This window comes from Loxodonta africana, chromosome 23 (genome assembly GCF_030014295.1).
Source record: "Loxodonta africana isolate mLoxAfr1 chromosome 23, mLoxAfr1.hap2, whole genome shotgun sequence".
Taxonomy (NCBI): domain Eukaryota; kingdom Metazoa; phylum Chordata; class Mammalia; order Proboscidea; family Elephantidae; genus Loxodonta; species Loxodonta africana.
In genome coordinates this window covers 32,398,236-32,419,175 of record NC_087364.1, presented here as the reverse complement: position 1 = coordinate 32,419,175, position 20,940 = coordinate 32,398,236, and positions in this window count along the sequence as shown.

Here is a 20,940-nt window from a genome sequence, read left to right as displayed (position 1 = left end):
TTCACAGCCTGTGAACCAGCAGCCTGCCATCTTACCTGCTGATGTTGGATTCATCAGCCTCCACAGCTCATGAGGCAAGCAGTCTGCTGTCTAACCTGCTGATCTTGGGTTTGTCTGTCCCTGAAGCTACATGAGTGAGAAGCCTCCAGTCTGACACCTGACCCACTGACTTGGGACTTGCCAGCCTCTACAACCATGTGAACTATTTCCTTAAATCTCTCTCTCTCTTTCTATATGTATATTAAATATATGACGATCCCTGTTGGAGTAGTGGTTAAAGAGCTATGCCTGCTAACCAAAGGTCTGTAGTTTGAATCCACCAGCTGCTCCTTGGAAACCCTATGGGGCAGTTCTATTCTGTCCTATAGGGTCGCTATGAGTTGGAATCAACTCGGCGACAATGAGTTTTTGGTTTATATTAAATACATATATATACTTCACTGGTTTTGTTTCTCTGTAGAACCCAGCCTAAACAAATGAACATATCTCCCCATTGATCAGTCACAGATCAGACCGATAGGGTTTTCATTGGCTGATTTTCAGAAGTAGACCATCAGCCCTTTCTTCCCAGTCCATCTTAGTTTGGAAGCTCCACTAAAACCTGTTCAGTATCATAACAACATGCAAGCCTACGGTTATAGATGGGTGGTGGCTGTGCCTGAGGTGCATTGGCTAGAAATCGAATCCTGGTCTCCCACAGAAGGGAAGAATTCTGCCAATGTCCTCTAAAGTATTTTACTAAGGTTCTTTAAAGTGTCTTCTTAAAAGAGAGTTTGTATAAAAAGACATTATGGTGGGATTTAAATCAGCCCTGCGAAAATGACGCAGAGTGAATTAAAGAGCTTCCAAGGCCCCTCCCCGTCTTGAGCTTTTGTAATATGCACCCAGCATGGAGGTTTACTTCAGAGTTTTGGTGGGGCTGGTGTCTTCTTAAGTCTAATGACTCAATTGTCACCAGCTTCTGGGCACCACTATGTTTTATCAGTTTTCATCCAAGAGTCTTCTTAGACTTTGGACTGACCTTTTCCTTTAACCTGGTTCTTCCCTCTTAGGGTTGTCAGATAAAATATAGGGCACCCATTTAGAGCTGCATTTCAGATAAACAACAAATAATTTTTTAGTATGTCTCAAATACTGCATAGGACATACTTATACTAAAAAATTATACATTGTTTACCTACCCAGACATTGTTTACCTACAGTGCAAATTTAACTGGATGTCCAGTAGTTTTATTTGCTTGTTCTGGCCACCGCACTTCCTTTAGGTGCCTTAGGGCCAGTCCTTTGCAGCTATCAGCAAGCGTACTTAGGGACCCAGCCTCAGCACCACTTGTCTGCTTAGTTCTAGGTCAAACATTAAAATCAAAACAAATTGGAGCCCACATAAGCTATGTTTGCCTAAGACGGTCGATTTGAATGAATGTGGTAGTAAGATTTCTTTTTTTTAATCAGATCTCTTTTCAGCCAGAAAAAAATTTTAATTAATTCATTTATTTATTGTGCATTAAGTGAAAGTTTACAAATCAAGTTTACAAATCAAGTTAGTTTTTCATTCAAAAAGTTATACAGTCCTTGCAATGTACTCCTAGCTGCTCTCTCCATAATGAGACAGTGCATTCCTCCCTTCCACCATCTATTCCCCATGTTCATTTGACCAACTCCTGTTCCCCTCTTTCCTTCTCATTTCACCTCCAGACAGGAGCTGCCCACATAGTCTCATGTGTCTACTTGAGTCAAGAAGCTCAATCCATACTAATATCAATATCTATCTTATAGTCCAGTCCAATCCCTGTCTGAAGAGTTGGCTTGGAGAATGGTTCCAACCTTGGGCTAACAAACGGTCTGGGGACCATGACCTCCAGAGTCCCTCTAGTCTCAGTCAGACCATTAAGCCTGGTCTTTTTACAAGAATTTGAGATCTGCCTCCCACTGTTCTCCTGCTCCATCGGGGATTCTCTGTTGTGTTCCCTGTCAGGGCAGTGATCAATGATACCTAGGCACAATCTAGTTCTTCCAGTCTCATCAGCCAGAAAATTTTTGCCACTGTGCAGGGCTCACATTCTTGGACCTGAGAAGAGTGTGATATGTCCTCTCAATTTTTGGAGGTAACCAGCAGAGGGAGCACACACTAAAATGACACACCAGGCTCAGAATGCAATGTGGGATCTTCACCATCAAGGCTATCTGGAATTGCTCAGGCACCAAAAATTTTTATAGAACATCCATGGGCCACACAGCCATGTGCCAAATTATTCATTTCTGACTGGGCAAAGGGCAACTTGAGTAAAGACAAACCCAAAACAAATAAACAAGGGGAAAAAAAGGAAAGAGTAAAAGAAAAGAAACGGCAACAAAAAATTCCAACTATAATCAGCCCTAAGAAACAAAAACCAGAAAGTCTATGACAAGACAGAAATGGTGAATGTTCCCTACTCCTCAGGCTGGGCGGCCACGGGGAGGATTCAGAGACATCGTCTTCAACCTCATGTGCCTCTTTCAAGATTTGCTTCTTCCATTAAGCATTCTCTGAATAACACAGCTCATCTTAGACTCTCCGTTCTCCAAAGTGCTAAAACATCTGTTGTATTGCTCTTGCAGTTCTTGATTGCCTCCTTTACAGGTGCTTGTCTCCCCAGCTAAAATCTATGTTTATTGAGGCCCAGAGCCATGTCTTCTATTTATGTCTTTTACAGCCACTGCTACTATAACAGGCATGCAGTAGGCGCCTCCACATCTCAATTTTCTTGGAGAAAGCGAACAGTATGGTTTAAAAGTATCATTTTAAAAGGAGATCCCACAATCTCCCTTGGTCATTCTGATTTTCAGTGTTTGACTCTTGCAATTAGGGAAGTTTTCTTATTAAATAACTTAAGACACTCATTTTGCAGCTGAAGTTTATTTCTAGATGTGTTTCATCTATTTCTCATGAAAAAAAGACATGATTTTGATTTTTTGTGAACCCTAAAAGATATTTTTTTTTCCAGCATGAGAGAGAGATTTAATAACTTCTTCATTATTTAATGCTGAATTGAGAATCTGTAGACCTGGATTCTAGGCTTGGTTTTCTCATTTGCTAACTGCATTTGCTTGGGAGTACAGGTAATTTTTCTGTGGCCTTGGACAGTGTAGGAAATGGACTAAATTGTTCCCAAACCTGACTGATCATTAGAATCTCCTGGGGAGCTTTAAAATGCAGATTCTTGGGTATGTAAGGGTATTAACAAAATTAATTTCTCCCGATGCAAAGAGGGAAAGAAAATATTTTTTCTTTTCTCAGAGCTTTTACTTAAAAAAAACTTATAATTGTAAGTTCTTTCTCTGCCTTTTTTGAGATGTACCTAAATCCTTTCAAAAGGTTAAACAAGCTTTTAGCAAGTTTTATTGGAGTCCCTGGGTGGTGCAAATGGTTAAGAGCTTGGCTACTAACCAAAAAGTTAAAGGTTGCATTCCACCCAGACGTGCCTTGGAATAAAGGCCTGGTGAACTACTTTCTAAAGGTCACAGCCATTGAAAACCCTATGGAGCACAGTTTTACTCTGATATACATGAGGCCTGCTCTGATGTACAGTTAGAGTTGACTCAGCAACTGGTGCCCATTTTACAACACAGAAGTGTTTCCTAATGGACCTGGGCACCATCCCTGTGAAATGCAATCATCAGGAAAGATAGCACCTCTGTCTGCCATTGTCTGTGGGAGGGTAGGAACCTAACTTCTAAGGGCATCCTGCTCCAAGTTACAAAACTACGTCCAATCTTAAAGATTTGAAAAAATTATTTTTCTTTTTGGGTAAAGGTAATTAAGGAACATAGGGGGCTACCCAATTACTAGATAAATTTAGGATGCATTATATGTAAGAAATGGTGTTTTTAAATCTTGCTACTTGAGAACTAATTATCATTTGGAGCCTCCCGGGTGGTACATACAGTTATTAACCGAAAGGTTGGACGTTCTAGTCCACCCAGAGGCACCTTGGAAAAAAGACCTGGTGATCTACTTCCGAAAAATCAGCCATTGAAAACCGTATGGGGGTTCTACTCGGACGGACACGGGGTTTTCATGAGTTGGAATCAACTCAACAGCAAGTGGTTTTAATTATTGTTTATCTTAAAACATGCATGAACTGAGTTGCATCTACTGGGCTACAAAAAGGGTCAGATTCCTTTCTGTTTTTTGACCTCTTTAATGGATTGCCTGTGATGCATCACATTCTGCTTTAATGCTTATTGAATAATAAAATTGTTTTTGTTCTCTCCTACTTTTGTGCAGAAGTTTCCTGGGTTGGGAACAGATTTTTTTTTTTTTTTAATTATAATTTCCGCAACAGATCTCACACCCAAATGAGTCTGGATAAGTCCTGGAGATTTAGTTTTATAAAGCCCCCCAGGTATTCTTAGGAACCAGTGAGTTTGAGAACCACTGGACTAGAGCCCTTCTTCTCAAACTTGATTGCACATACTACCAAGACCATGTAATTGGTCTGGAGTGACCTGAGTGTTAGCAGGTGGAAACCCCAGGTTCTTGCTCAGCATGATTTTATCGGCAATAAACAAGAGACCGTGGTGGGAAGGCAGAAAAGCTCCTTTATTTCATTGTGTTGGGAAAAGGAGTCAGTCAAAGCTGCCACCACCAAGACTGCTCCCTGAGGGTGAGGGGAAAAGTTACTTTTAAGGGGTTTATAGATAGGGAGTTCATACAAATTATGTCAGCAACATTCTTAATCATACTATGCAGGCATAATGGGGTTTACATATAACTTCAAAGCTGTGAGGGAGAAAGCCAAGCAAAGAAAACAGGATTCTGATACAAAGCTGCCTGAGGATCTGCCTTATTCTCTTCATTTCCTTTTGGACATTGGTCATTCAAGACCAGTGTCCATTTTGAACTATAGCCCAGCTTGGAATTGTTTGGCATGTTCTCAGGGAGGGAGCAAATGTTGGACCTAGGAATTGCACCCCCTCTTCTTTTAGCCAGTAAGTTGGATGGAGAGGTACAGAGATTATGGGTAATTCTTGCCTATGTTGTATGGTTTACAACTGACTGTTGGTTAAATGCCAAAAGATACGAGTGGTTTTCATGCCCTGTTTATGTGGATATTTTCCTAAGAGATGTCTTCCAAGATTGTCCTAGCTATTGTCTTTATACCTCAATGCCCAGGTGATGTGTCTTCATGCGTCCTTGTGAGTTCAGCTCCAGCTCTAGTTCCTTAAGAACAGGGAGTAATGGTTTCGGTATTATCTCCTAAATCATTCTTTTCTTTTGATCGACGATTGGAGGTAACACATTGATGATTAGTACCGGGACTTAGTCAAGTCCCTAGATGGTGGCCATGGCAGGCTCTTTAAACTCACAGTGCTGGTTTTCTACCGGATATCATCTGGTTCTCCACCAGGACCTTAAGCAAGAGCAACGTTCCCATCAATGGCATTGCCAAAGCGAGCCAACTCAATGTACATCAACGTTTTAGCCTGAGGCTTTCTTAAGCATTTAAGACAATAGGAAATTAAGTTTTATTATGCCCAATACTTTCAGGATGCAGACTAAGAATATTCCTATTCCTTGCAATATTGATTTAGCTTATGTATTTATTCTTGATGGTAACTAACCAAATAAACGTGGTGTTTGTAAGGGAGTTAGTGTGTAACCAAGTAGCTCATTGTTGTCTAATTCTGTGTATATCCTGTTTTACTTTTCCTGTGTTTTCTGAATACAACAAGAGGTATTTGCTACGGTACAGATTATACGTTCTTGTACTAATAAAAAAATCGAAGTCTATTTTGTTATCTCATGTCAACTTGGCTAACGAGGTCAGAGATTGCTGTTGTGCTTCCATCCCATTAGCAACTCTGTCTGCTATTTGTCCTATAATGATTGATAAATTTCTTAAAGAAATTCAACTATAGCATAATAGAAATTAAAGCTACCAACCCCACCCAGAGTATTGGACCAATGGCTTCCTTTTTGACTTTCGTTTTATGATGCATAGCAATTTAACATTATCTTTTATATATTTACTAGCATCATTACTATGAATATCTACAGGTAATCTTAAAATTCTCAGATTGCATTGCCCATGCATTCATCAGAAATATAAACAAGGGACTGATTGCCTATGTAAACTCACTGTCAGTTGGAAAAGGATCATCTAAGCTATTATAGTTGGACCTACCACACAAAAACATATACCTATAAGGAACAAAGTTTGACTACAGAAAACAGAAGGTATAGAAAAATTTATATGTGACAACCAAGATTCCATTAGAGAATACATGATTAGCAAGATAATACAGGATGGACCTCTCCTGTTGGAGGCCTTCAGTTAATCTGTTTAAAACATACTGAGTGTTCTTCCCAAGAGTACCTATTAACAGTCATGGGTCACTTTCTCAGAAGCAGAAGTGGCACGAAACTGTTCTTTGAGAGAGCTAGTAAGAAATTTAATACTATTTTATTTCATAAAATCATACCTTGAATGAATTTCAGATACTTTTTTTTTTTCCTCTGGTTATGATATTTATGACTTTTTGCTAAGTTTACCAATGAGAACTTCTAATTCAAGAGTTACACTATCGAATGGGAGCCCTAGAGGAGAGGCAAGGCCAAGGTGGAGAAGTAATCAGACAGTTCCAGTGATCCCTCTTACACCAAAGACCTGAAAAACCAAGTGAAACGGTTATATATATGACAAGCTAGAAGTCCTGAACATCAAAGGCGAAGTTAGGAAATTGGACTGAGTGGCGGGGGAGGGAAAGATGGTTCAGAGGTGGTGAGGAGTTGCCAGACCTGTCTCAGTGGCAGCTGGCACCCCTCAGGCATGATCTCTTGGAGCAACCGCGGCAGACTGGTGGTAGCATTCAGGATGTGGTTTCCTAAGACAGAGATAGTGAGCCACACAGTCTATTCACACCTCTGGAACCAAAGAGCAGCACTATCAGCAAAAGCTAAGTACCTGTGTTTATTTTACTGCCCCCCCAGCTCCCAAGCTGGCTTAAGTTGCTGTTGATTTCCCTGGGCCTGAGATAGGTCCTGCCGTGTACCCTGTGCCATTCTCCCAGCCTTGGAGAAGGAATAAATTAACAACTGGGGGAGAAGATAACCTGCCAGCTACACTAAGCTGAGAGCTCAGGACGGAAGTGGCTCCTGTCCAGGCACAAACTGTCTGCAGACTTTGAATACCTTTCACCCTTGCATGGACCTGTGTGGGCCCATTTCAGGAGATTAGGCTTTTTTTGGTGGACTGCAACAGTGTATGTGCTTAAGAGTTGACTTCAATTGTTTCAGCTGTGTGGTGGAGAGGTGAGCTTTTGATGTTTGATACCACTTTGCCTATTCAACAGTGTCCTTGCCTACTCACATCAGGGGCCTGAGGACTGGTGGCTCCACCCATGTCACCTAGCCACCCATGACACAGGTCCAAGTATAAGTGGTGCCTCCCAGTCCTTACAACCAAAAGCATTGGGTGCCCATGGTACAACTGCAGAACCCACCCTCCTGTGTGTTCTAGGGAAGAGGGATGTGCTTTCCTCACAGACACTTGGGGAACGGTTGTGAGACCCCTATCTTGTTCATAGCATGATCCCCTGCTGCAACCAGATACCTGTGCCTATATCAATCACCTCTCTTCCTCTAACACTGTAGGACGCAGCATGTGCCACGCACCTGATGACCAACTCCTTGGACACCTGAGCTGAATCCATACAAGAAAAGTGAATGAACTCCTAAGCTCATATACCTGGTAACAGCTCTAGCCATCTGGTGACAGGATGTTAGAGCTTCAAAGGCACAAATATTCAAGCTAGCTCACTCAAGCAGCCAATCTGGCATATCAAAAAAAGCAAGAAGCTAGGATATAGTAAGCAAACATAAAAAAATTAAAATTACTTATAGATGGCTCAGAGACAACAGTCAATATAAAATCACATAGAGAAGCAGACCACGATCACTTCAACAAGCTCTCAAAACAAATAATCATGGAACCTTCCAGATGAAGGTATCTTCCTGGAATTACCAGATGTAGAATACAAAAGATTAATATACAGAACTCTTCAAGAGATCAGGAAGAACATCAGGTAAAATGTAGAATGAGCTAAGGAACACATAGATAAAGCAGTTGTGGAAATTAAAAAGGTTATTCAAGAACATAATGAAAAATTTAGTAGGTTGCAAGAATCCATAGAGAGAGAGCAATCAAAACTTCACAAGATTAACAATAAAATTTCAGAATTAGACAATACAATAGAAAGTCAGAGGAGCAAAATTGAGGAAATGGAAGGCAGAATTAGTGAGATTGAAAATAAAACACTTGGCACCAATATATTCGAGAAAAATCAGATAAAAGAATTTAAAAAATGAAGAAACCTTAAGGATCATGTAGGACTTTATCAAGAGAAATAACCTAAGAATGACTGGAGTACTAGAACAGGGAGGGATAAAAGAAAATTTGGAGAGAATTGTTGAAGATTTGTTGGCAGAAAATTTCCCTGATATCCTAAAAGATGAGAACATATCTATCCAAGATGCTTACTGAACCCCGCATGAGGTAGATCAGAAAAGAAAGTCACTAATACATATTATGATAAAACTTGCCAAAACCAAAGATAGAGAATTTTTAGACTGGCTAGGGATAAACAAAAAGTCACCTACAATGGAGAGTCAATAAGAATAAGCTCGGACTACTTGGCAGAAAACATGCAGGCAAGAAGGCAATGGGATGACTTATATAAAGCATTGAAGGAAAAAAATTGCCAGCCAAGAATCATATATCCAGCAAAACTATCTTTCATATACGAAGGCAATATTAGGACATTTCCAGATGAACAGAAGTTTAGGAAATTTGTAAAAACCAAACCAAGATTATAAGAAATACTAAAGAGAGTTCTCTGGTAAGAAAATCAGTAACATCAAATATCAACCCAAGACTAGAACACAGGACAGAGCAAGCAGATATCAACCCAGTTAGGGAAATCACAAAAATAAATCAAGATTAAAAAAATGCTCAAAACAGGGAAAAAGTGATGTCATTATGTAAAAGATGACAACGTCTTTGGCTTAAACTTAGTAAAATAGGGGTAAATATTAAGGTAACCACAAAGGAGACTAACAATCCTACACATCAAAATAAAATACAAGAAAAACACAGACTCAACAAAAACAAAATCAACAACAATGAATAAGAGGAAAAGACAATATATAAAGATAAACTACTCAGTACAAAAAATTAAGTGGGAAAAAGAAATTGTCAACAACACACACAAAAAGACATCAAAATGACAGCACTAAACTCACACCTATCCATAGTTATACTTAATGTAAATGGACTAAATGCACCAATAAAGAGACAGAGAGTGGCAGAATGGATAAAAAACACAATCCATCTATATACTGCCTACAAGAGACACATCTTAGACTTAAAGATACAAACAAACTCAAAGGATGGAAAAAACTATATCAAGCAAACAAAAAGCAGGAGTGGCAATATTAATTTCTGACAAAAGAGACTTTAAAGTTAAATCCACCACAAAGGATAAGGAAAGACACTATATAATGATGAAAGGGACAATATACCAGGAGGATATAATATTTAATATTTACGTACCCTGACATTGGAAGGTGAGATAGACAGCTCCACAATAACAGTAGGAGACTTCAACGCACCACTTTTGGTGAAGGACAGAACATCCAAAAAGAAGCTCAATAAGGACACAGAAGATCTAAATGCTACAATCAATCACTTGACCTCATAGGCATATACAGAATACTCCACCCAATAGCAGCCAAGTAAACTTTCTCTTCCAACACACATGGAACATTCTCTAGAATAGACCACATATTAGATCAGAAAGCAAGCCTTAAGAGAATCCAAAACATCAAAATATTACAAAGCATCTTCTCTGACTATAAAGCCATAAAAGTAGAAGTCAATAACAGAAAAAGCAGGGAAAAGAAATCAAACACTTGGAAACTGAACAACACCCTGCTCAAAAATGACTGCGTTACAGAAGACATCAAGGATGGAATAAAGAAATTCATAGAATCAAATGAGAATGAAAACACTTCATATTAGGACCTTTAGGATAGAGCTAAAGCAGTGCTCAGAGGTCAATTTATAGCAAAAAAAAAAAAAAAATGGAAACATCCAAAAAGAAGAAAGGGCCCAAATTAAAGAATTATCCCTAAAACTTGAACAAATACCAAGAGAGTAACAAAAGAAATCCTGACACCAGAAGAAAACAAATAATAATTAGAGCAGAATTAAATGAAATAGAGAACAGAAAGACAATTGAAAGAGTTAAGAAGACCAAAAGCTGGTTCTTTGAAAAAATTAACAAAATTGATTAACCATTGGCCAAACTGACAAAAGAAAAACAGGAGAGAAAGCAAATAACCCTAATAAGATATGAGATAACCCAAATAACAACTGAAATTAAAAGAATCATATCAGACTACTATGAAAAATTGTACTCTAACAAATTTGAAAACCTAGGAGAAATGGATGAATTTCTAGAAACACATTACCTACCTAAACTAACACAAACAGAGGTAGAACAACTAAATAAACCCATAACAAAAGAAGAGATTAAAAGGTAATTAAAAAACTCCCCCCCCCAAAAAAAGCCCTGGCCCTGACTGGGAGCTCCTAAAGATGACACACCTATGCTCATCCAAAGACTTCATCAAAAGAGTAAAAAGATTACTTACACACTTGGAAAAGTTTTTAACTACGACATTTCCAATCAGCGTCTGATCTCTAAAATCTACATGATACTGCAAAACCTCAACAACGAAAAGACAAATAACTCAATTAAAAAATGGGCAAAGGATATGAACAGGCACTTCACCAAAGAAGACATTCAGGCAGCTAACAGGTAAATGAGGAAATGTTCATGATCATTAGCCATTAGAGAAATGCAAATCAAAACTCAATGAGATTCCATCTCACTCCAGCAAGCCTGGCATTAATCCCAAAACACAAAATAATAAATGTTGGAGAGGTTATGGAGAGACCGGAACAGTTATACACTGTTGGTAGGTACGTAAAATTTCCAATTTGGAAACGGATTTGGTGCTTTTTTTTTTTTTTTTTTAAAAAGCTAGAAATAGTACTACCATATGATCCAGCAACCCCAGTCCTTAAAATATATCCTAGAGAAATAAGAGTCTTTAGATGAACAGATACACGCACACCCATGTTCATTGCAGCACTGTTTACAATATCAAAAAGATGGAAGCAAACAAGATGCCCATCAACAGATGAATGGATAAGTAAATTGTTATATTCACACAATGGAATACTACCCTTGATCAAGAACAATGACGAATCCATGAAACATTTCATAACATGGAGGAACCTGGAAGGCATTATGCTGAGTGAAATTAGTCAGTTGCAAAAGGACAAATATTGTAGGAGAGCACTATTATAAGAACTCAAGATATAGTTTAAATGCAGAAGAAAATATTCTTTGATGGTTACAAGGGTGAGGAGGGTGGGAGGCAGAGGGGTATTCACTAATTAGATAGTAAACCCCACTGCCGTCGAGTCAATTCTGACTCATAGCGACCCTATAGGACAAAGTAGAACTGCCCCATAGAGTTTCCAAGGAGCACCTGGCGGATTTGAACTGCTGACGTTTTGGTTAGCAGCCATAGCACTTAACCACTACATCACCAGGGTTTCCAATTAGATAGTAGACAAGAATTATTTTAGGTGAAGGGGAAGACAACACACAATACAGGAGACGTCAGCACAACTGGACTAAACCAAAAGCAAATAAGTTTTCTGAATAAACTGAATGCTTCAAAGGCCAGAGTAGCAGGGGCTGGGCCTGGGGACCATGGTTTCAGGGGACGTCTAGGTCAACTGGAATAATAAAATCTATTAAGAAAACATTCTGTATCCCACTTTGGTGAGTGGTGTCTTAGGCTGGGTTCTCTAGAGAAGAAAAACCAGTGAAGCATATATAAATATATACACAGAGATCTATATCAAGGAAACAGCTGATGTGCTTATAGGGGTTGGAACGTCCCAAGTCCTTGGATGAGGATAGATGCCCTTCCCAATTCACAGAGTCAAAGAAGCTAGTGAACCCAAGATGAGCAGGTCACAGAGCAGGGCTCCTGCTCACATGCTGTGATGGTCGAGGAATCCCCAAGGTCAGCAGACAAGACTACAAGATTTCTCCTGAGTCTAGGCAAAAACATAAGAGGAAATCCTAACATAAATTTTAACCCAAAGAGAATCAGGCACTTCTCTTGATTTTGACAACACATTCTATGTAATTCAAAACATATTAAATAAATCTTTTTAGCATTTTTTTTTTTTTTGTAGCTTTCTATGAGGTTTTCAAAGTTGTCTGGTGTTAAGTTATTTAATCAAAGATCTTAAAGGCAAAAACTGTAGCTTTTTTTCTTTCCAGAGCCATGGGGCTTGGCTTTTTAATCAGGAACTTTATTCTAATGAAAGGCTGAACCTTTGTCTTCAAGGCAGATTACACAAAGAATAAATTTTTTGCACTGAGAAATCAAAGAAAATTTTTGTTATATTAACAGCAAGAAACCTAATTCTTTGTTTTATGCATTATTTAACATTAAACCTCCTAAAAAAATCTCATACATTTATACCATTAAAATTTAGTCAGACAGACAATATCAAATAAATTTCCTTTTAATAAACCTCTTAACCATTGTCTTTGTTCCATATCTTTTACGGTACTTCCTTTAAAAATGGCAAAAAATGAACACACTCATTAGCAGACTCAAATATATATTTACTCAATTTAATATCTGTAAGTTATCTAAAAGGTCTTGGAAATTATTTTAAACTTGTATAACGTAACTGTTGAAATGAAGTTTGTTTAAATATTCCAAGTTTTTATTCAACTTTTACTATTTCTTTTATTTTCCTCAATCTAATTTTAGCCCTTAAAGATTTTATCGACCAGCTTTGGAAATCACAAAGTCTGTGCTCAACTGATCCATTCATTGATATGGATATAACCTTAAGTCTCTAGCTAGGGGTGGAAACATTTTTCTAGGCCATTTTAGGTGTGTCTCATTGTGATCGCTATTTTTGGCTTCTTAGAGTTCCGCTACAATAGAAAGAACTTGTTTACAGTTCTTTTATGATTGAGATCTACGCAATTTTTTTTTAACTATAGTAAAGCAGCAGTTTTTTCTTATTTTCTTTTGTCTTAAAAAAGTCTCCACTTAGTTGGAAGAGGTCTTTCAAAAGCCTCCCTGGAGATATATGACTTTGGAGACTGGGGGCTGGGGAGGCCTGATCTTGCCCCCTCCTTACCCTCTTGATTAATCGAAGACAAGATTGAGTCATCCCAATTCACTTACATATATTTAAGTTGACTGAGGCATTTTGAAGGGCTATTTTTTTTTTTTATTTACCTAGTAAATACCAAACTCTTTAGCAATTTTGTAAAGGAATCCATCAATTAATTCTTGGCTAGGGGGACTGGAGCTGATCCTGTCCCACCCACACTCTCTTGACTCAGTTTACAGGAAAAAAAAAAAAAAAAAAACTGGTTCTAGATAGAATGTATTAATTTGCCAGAGCCTCCAATGGAAGATTTTCTGACAAAATTTGAGCATCAAGCAAAAGTTCCCCAAAACGGAAAAGACAGGACAACACAAATGGAAGCTCATTTTTCCAAAGTAGACACTGTAATTTCAAATCGTTTATAGTATATTCAGTTTATAGTGCTTTAAAATATGAACCTTAAACCAGTGTCTTAGTATGGGAGCACGAAGGGGAGGGGGAATCCAGGGTCCTTTATCAAAAATGTTAAGCTCTAGGAAACCCTGGTGGTGTAGTGGTTAAGAACTATGGCTTCTAACCAAAAGATCAGCAGTTCGAATTCTCCAGTGCTCCTTGGAAACTCTACAGGCAGTTCAACGCTGTCCTATGTGTCACTATGAGTTGGAATCGACTCAATGGCAATGGGCTTTTTTTTTTTTGGTTAAGCTCTACGGTTCAAGCTTTTGGTTTTCTTTCTTTTGAACTTAATTAATTCATCTAGATAGAGACCTAGTCTCTTAATTTAGACCTTAAATATACTAGTTCCTTCAACTGGAAAGTATTTTAAAATAGCTACTGATGATTTTAACACTGTGATTCTTTATTGAGAAATTATATCAGAAAACAGGTATGGAGCTCCCACTTCTCCCTGTGAATTTCATAAAACAGGTCAGGAGCTTCCACCTCCCCCTGAGAATTTGGCAGAATTTGGCACTATTTCCCAGATTTTCTCTAGTGCTCTAGCCTGTCTGGTGACCAGTTTATCCTGTCACAGGAGTCTTTAATGCTTGTGATGAGCACCAGATACTACCCTAGTGGCTTTTATTGGTTGACCCATGCTCAAATATTGTGACCTTTAATGACCCAGAGCTCTTTGGAAATAGAATTACCTCTTTAATGTTTCAAGCACCTGAATCCAGACACTAAACTGCTGTTCACCAAGAATTAGTAAATGTCACACTTAACCAAACAAGCAAAAACCTAAGAAAGGTTCTCCTTAATCAAACAACTGGTTTTCAAAACAAATATACCAAACAAAACTTAAGAAAACACAAGAAAGAGAAAAAAGAATAAGTAAAATTTTGTTTTCTGAGAGCACTTACCCTGTCAGTGTCAAGGGGACAGGGAGTGGGAACTTGTGGGTCCAGAATATAGGACCTCTCTTTGCCAGCTTCTGCTCTGCAGTCCAGGTCTCCTTAAGGTTGACTGGATTCGTGGTTTTAGGATCCCTGCAAAGACTACACCATTAACTGTTGTAGGGTGAAAACACCACAAAGTTTAGTAAAGCAAAAAGAAAGGTTTTATTCGGCATATATTTAAAGATGCAAAAATAGGAAAAGGGACAAGCATACTGCCAGAGCCATGTCTGTTCAAGTCTCTGTTCCCAGTTCTTAAGGATACATTTTAGTGGGCTGCATTATGGGATCTCTTGAGTGTTCCCCATTCTCCAGATACACACACGTACACTCACACAACCTAATCCAGTGCACCAACCTAACAGGTACCTAGAGCCTTTTATGCCCTCAGTGGTCAATTCCTCCTGTTTCTTGGTACTCTTCTAAGGCCTTAGCTAGGAATTACCCTGTTATTTACCAACTAACCTCAGATTCCTAATGCACTCAACAGTCAATTCCTCCTGCTTCTTGGTACTCTTCTAAGGCCTTAGCTAGGAATTACCCTGTTATTTACCAACTAACCTCAGATTCCTAATGCACTCAACAGTCAATTCCTCCTGCTTCTTGAGTATCTTCTCAGGCCTTACCTAGGTATTTACCAAACAACTCAGGCATGTTTCGTGCCTCCCACAGAGTCATCATTTCATCGTTTGGGTCCAGGGTGTATCAGCTTTCAGGGCTGCCCCAAGGTCTCCGGAAGAAATGTGGTGGTGCCAGACATTGGGGCCGATCTGCTGTCTGAGCCACCTCAGGAACTGAGCAGACACCAGAAATGTTACCAGGTGGAAACCCCAGTTTCTCTCTTGGTATGGCTCTTATTGGCCAATAAACGAGAAACCAAGGTGGGAAGGCAGAAAAGCACCTTATTTCACTGTACAAGGAAAAGAGTTAGCTGGAGCTGCTGCTGCGAAGACTGCTCCCCGAAAGCAAGGGAAAAGTTACTTTTAAGGGGTTTACAGATAGGGAGTTCAAAAAAGTTATGTCGGAAACATTCTTAATCATACTGTGCAGGTGCAATGGGGTTGACATGTAACTTCAAAGCTGTGGGGGAGCAAGCCAAGCAAAGGAAACAGGGTTCTGATGTAATGCTGCCTGAGGCTTTGCCTTATGAGGTTGAGATGTTTCCCCAGGTGATTCTAATGTACAACTAAGGTTGAGGACTGTCATGGATTGAATTGTGTTCCCCCAAAATATGTGTCAACTTGGTTAGGCCATGATTCTCAATATTGTGTGGTTGTCCTCCGTTTCGTGATTGTAATTTTCCTATGTGATATAAATCCTAATCTCTGCCTGTGGTTAATGAGGCAGTATTAGATTATGTTAAAGAAGATTAGGGTGAGATTGCAACACCCTTACTAAGGTCATGTCCCTGATCAAATGTAAAGGGAGATTCCCTGGGCGTTTGGCCTGTACCACCTTTTATCTTAAAAAAAAAAAAAAGATAAAAGGAAAGGAAGTGAGCAGAGAGTGGGGGGGGACCACATACTACCAAGAAAGCAGTGCAGGGAGCAGAGCCCGTCCTTTGGACCCAAGGTTCCTGTGTGGAGAAGCTCCTAGTCCAGGGGAAGCTTGATGACACGGACCTTCCTCCAAGAGCCGACAGAGAAAGCCTTCCCCTGAAGCTGATGCCCTAAATTTGGACTTCTAGCCTACTCCTCTGTGAGAGAATAAACTTCTGTTTGTTGAAGCCATCCACTTGTGGTATTTCTTTTATAGCAGCACTGGATGACTAAGACAAGGACCCTGTACCGGATGGTCTGTAAGATCCCTTCTGGCTCTAACGCTTTATGGCTTGAGAACTCTCACTTCACTTTGCCTTCATACGTATTTATTAAAATGTAGTGCTCTGCTATTATAGCTCTTGTCTGTGGACTAAGGGGCTTTTCTCTGCTCTTTGGATAATGGTTTCATACCTACTCCCTGACAAAGGGGTTCTCATATTGACAAAAAGAATAGGGGCTGGCAATATGGATGAATCCACAGAAAAGACAGGTGTCATGTTAGAGTTGTATGGATAGTCCTTGACTCTGAGTACCTGTGGGCTACCTCCTAGGCATCTACAGAACTACTGAAGGGCCTCTAGAGGTGAACAAAGGCCAATAAAACAAAGCTTACATAAATACTGCCAGTTTCCAAAGTCCCGGACACCTGATTTAGAGTCAGAGCACCTGTGATACCTTTAGATTTTCTAATTCAGCTCAGCAAATTCCAGGCATTGTCGATTGTTTTCTACTCCTAGCTGGCTGATTATTTGGTTTTGATGCTGTCATGGATTGAGTTCTGTCCCCCCAAAATATGTGTCAACTTGGCGAGGCCATAATTCTTAGTATTGTGTGATTGTTCACCATTTTGTCATCTGATATGATTTTCCTAATGTGTTGTAAATACTACCTCTATGATGTTAATGAGGCAGGATTAGAGGCAGTTATGTTAATGAAATAGGACTCAGTCTACAAGACTAAACAAATCTCTTTTGAGATATAAAAGAGAGAAGCAAGCAGAGAGACGTGGGAACCTTACACCACCAAGAAAGAAGTGCCCGGAGCACAGCGTATCTTTTGGGCCCAGGGACCCTGTGCTGAAAAGCTCCTAGACCAGGAGAAGATTGATGACAAGACCTTCCCCCAGAACTGACAAAGAGAGAAAGTCTTTCCCTGGAGCTGGTGCCCTGAATTCAGGCTTCTAGCCTACCAGGCTGTGAGAAAATACATTTCTCTTTATTAAAGCCATCCACTTGTGGCATTTCTGTTATAGCAGCACTAGATAACTAAGACAGATGCTATTGATGTAAGAGCTGGTTCTTCTGCAGTTAGAATGGTCTTGCTCCTGTCGTGGGTTACTGAGTGAAAATTCTGTTAATACAGACAATTACAGGTTGTCCAGCGCTCTAAACCTTTTCTCATGAAGTGCCTATGAAAGTTTAGCAGCACTTGTGTGGTGACTTAGAAGCATCTTTCTTCTTCTTCTTTACCTGCCTCCCCCACCCCATAGTCAGGAAAGCATGTCAGTGTTCATGTAAACCTGGGTCAGATTTACACTGCAGGAGCCAGGCTCTAGGCTGTGGAACCTCTATCTTTCCAAGGGAGGTGAGATTGACGCTGATTAAAGAATCACGTCTTCTGCCAGGAGAACCAATGCTGCTCTGCTTTAGCAAATAACGAAAGGCATGAAATACAGATGTCAAGCTGGTTTTAGTTCAAATCGCCCATTTTACTTTTAATGCAACCTTTACAGAGTTGCTATGAGTCGGAATTGACTCGACAGCAATTTTTTTTTTTCCAGCTATTAGGGAATTTTGAATAAAGCTCTTCCAGCTCATCAGCCCAGGAAGCCATGCACAAAGCTTCTAGTAGATAGAAAAATCAGATGTCAGTTTTTAGGCATTCACCTGCAACCTAAAGGAGACCTGTAAGATTGATTGCCTTTTAGGATGGGAGTTACATGAAAAATGTTACTGATGAAAGCCCAGGTATTATCAAAAGACTGTTTCATTTTTCATAAACACTCTTAGAATAAGATTTCCTTGTGGTTTATTCTGAAGATGTTTTACTGTAGTCAAGATGCCCACATAGCAGTGGGGAGGACAATGAACCATTCCAGGTGAGAGAAGCACAGAGAAGAAGTTCTGATTTTGAATTATTTGAAAGGCTGCTATGAAGTGATTTGATGTTCTTAGTTTTCCTAGGAACTCGGAGTAGCCAAGTTACTTTTGCTAAATTTCACATTGGCTACATATTCTGTTTTCAAAAGCATACATGAACTGTTTCTGCAAAACAGAGAGAAATGGGTCATTCAAGTGCTATCCATGAATTTGATGAATGTAGACATCAGTCTGCATCTCAAAGGATCACTTAGATTTGGAGGACTAGGAACCTGGAAAGTCCAGATAACTGCCAAAATACCCTCATTTCCTTGACCTCTTTGTCCTCAGGCACATGGAATGAGATTATTCAGCTAGGATTCTTAATGCGTGAAAAGGAGGAAACACAGAAAGGTGATATATTGAAGATTCTATTTATATATATATTTTTAAATATATTATCAGTGTGCCCTGGAATCTTAGTCCTGTAAACTGGTCATAAGGACATATATATCCCAACAATGTTTTATAAAATAGCCATCTCATCCTTGGACACTTGTCCTGTTATTAGCATATTAAAGGTCCTGTTACTGTTGTTAGTTGCTGTCAAGCTGGATTCTGACTAATGGCAACCCCATATGTGCAGAATAGAACTACTCCGCAGGGTTTACGTTTCAGAAGCAGATCACCAGGCCTGTCTTCCAAAGTGCCTCTGGGAGGGTTCAAACCACCAACCTTTCAGCTAGTAGTCGATTGCTTAACCATTTGCCGCATCCAGGGACTCCGTATTAAAGGCGTTGTTATTGTTGTTGTATGCCGTCAAGTCGATTCCCACTCATAATGACCATATAGGACAGACTGGAACTGCCTCATAGGGTTTCCAAGGCTGTAACCTTTATGCGAGCAGATAGCCAGGTCTTTTCTACTGCGGAGCAGGATGTTAACATCCCTCACAGGGGGCATTTTCTGGAACAGAAAAACTACCCTAGAAGAGCACTGATTCCTGGAAGTATGGAGAGTGTTCTCGAGCTTCAAACTCTCTGGGAGACCTACATGGAGGTTGAGATAAGATCCTTTATTTCATTTCCACCCAAGTGCTGAGCAGAGCAGGTATAAATGCAATATTACAATATGCTTGGTACTTTGGAGGATACAAAGAATAGTTTTTCTTTTCAAGTAACTTATGACCTAGCTACAAAGATAATGTGTAAACATCAGTAGTTAAGAAGCAGTATATGGTGATTGAGGTGCAGTGTGGTTAAGCAGCTTGGCTGTTAACAGAAAGGTCAGCAGTTTGAACCCATCAGCCACTCTGTGGGAGAAAGATGTGGCAGTCTGCTTCCATAAAGATTTGGGGCAGTTCTACTACTGTTGTTCTCAGTCAGAATTGACTCAACGGCAATGGGTACATGATGAGTAATGTACAGAATATGACGGTTTACATAGGAGGAAATGACAGTATATTATTATTTGAGAAAAGATGCTTTCTGATGATTAAGGAACTGCATTTGTTCAAATTTAAGATCAATATATATTTGTTAAGTAAGTGTTAGAAAAGGAGCCATCCCAGTAATAGCAGTGCTTTAGGATAACAAATACTCATATACTTTTGAGTGTATTATGAATCCATCCAGTCCTTCTATAAAGCAACCCAGCTGTACAGAATCCCAACAGGGGTTGCAAAATTGGTCACCTCTTTTTTTGGTTGAGCCGTTTCACACCTGGGATTGATTATTCTTCAGGGAAAAGACTCCGGAGTTTAAAAAGTTTTTTGCGTAAGTATGTTCAAAATCTAAAAAACCAAAACTCATTGCTGTCAGTTCTGACTCATGGTGGCCCCACATGTGCGTGTTTTTTATTAATCCAAAGAACCCAAAGCCTATAGAGTTTCCAAGGTGGTAAATCTTTATGGAAGCAGACTCCACATCTTTCTCCCACAGAGCAGCTTGGGTTCAAACCACTGACCTTTTGGTTGACAGCCAAGCACTTTAACCACCAGGGCTCCTTTTTTATTAATAGACTTTATTTTTTAGGACCATTTTAAATTTACAGAGAAATCGCACAGATGTACAGGGGGTTCCCATATATCACCCCTCCCCCCCCCACTACACACAGCTTCCCCTATTATTAACATATTAGTATGGTACATTTGTTAAAATTAATGAACTAATATCAATATATTATTATTAACTAAAGTCCATACTTTATTCAGATGTCCTTAGCTTTTACCTAATGTGCTTTTTCTGTCCCAGTATCCCATCCGGGACACCGCATTACATTTAGTTGTTATGTTTCTTTAGGCCCCTCTTGGCTGTGGCAGTTTCTCAGCCTGTCCTTGTTTTTGATGACTGACAGTTTTGAAGACTACCGGTCAGGTATTTTGTAGAATGTCCCCCAATTTGGGTTTCCCTGATGTTTTTATTATGATTAGATTGGGGAAATATATTTTTGGGAGGAAGACCATAAAAGTGCTATTTCGTCATATCATATCGAGGGTGCATCCGATCAACATAATCTATCATTGTTGATGTTGACTTTGAACACATGGTTGAGATAGGCATTTGTGAGATTTTTCCACTGTAAAGTTACTCTTTTCCTTCTTTCCATATAGTGCTTTTTGAAAAAAATCACTTCAGGAATGAGGAGATATGATCTCCCTCCT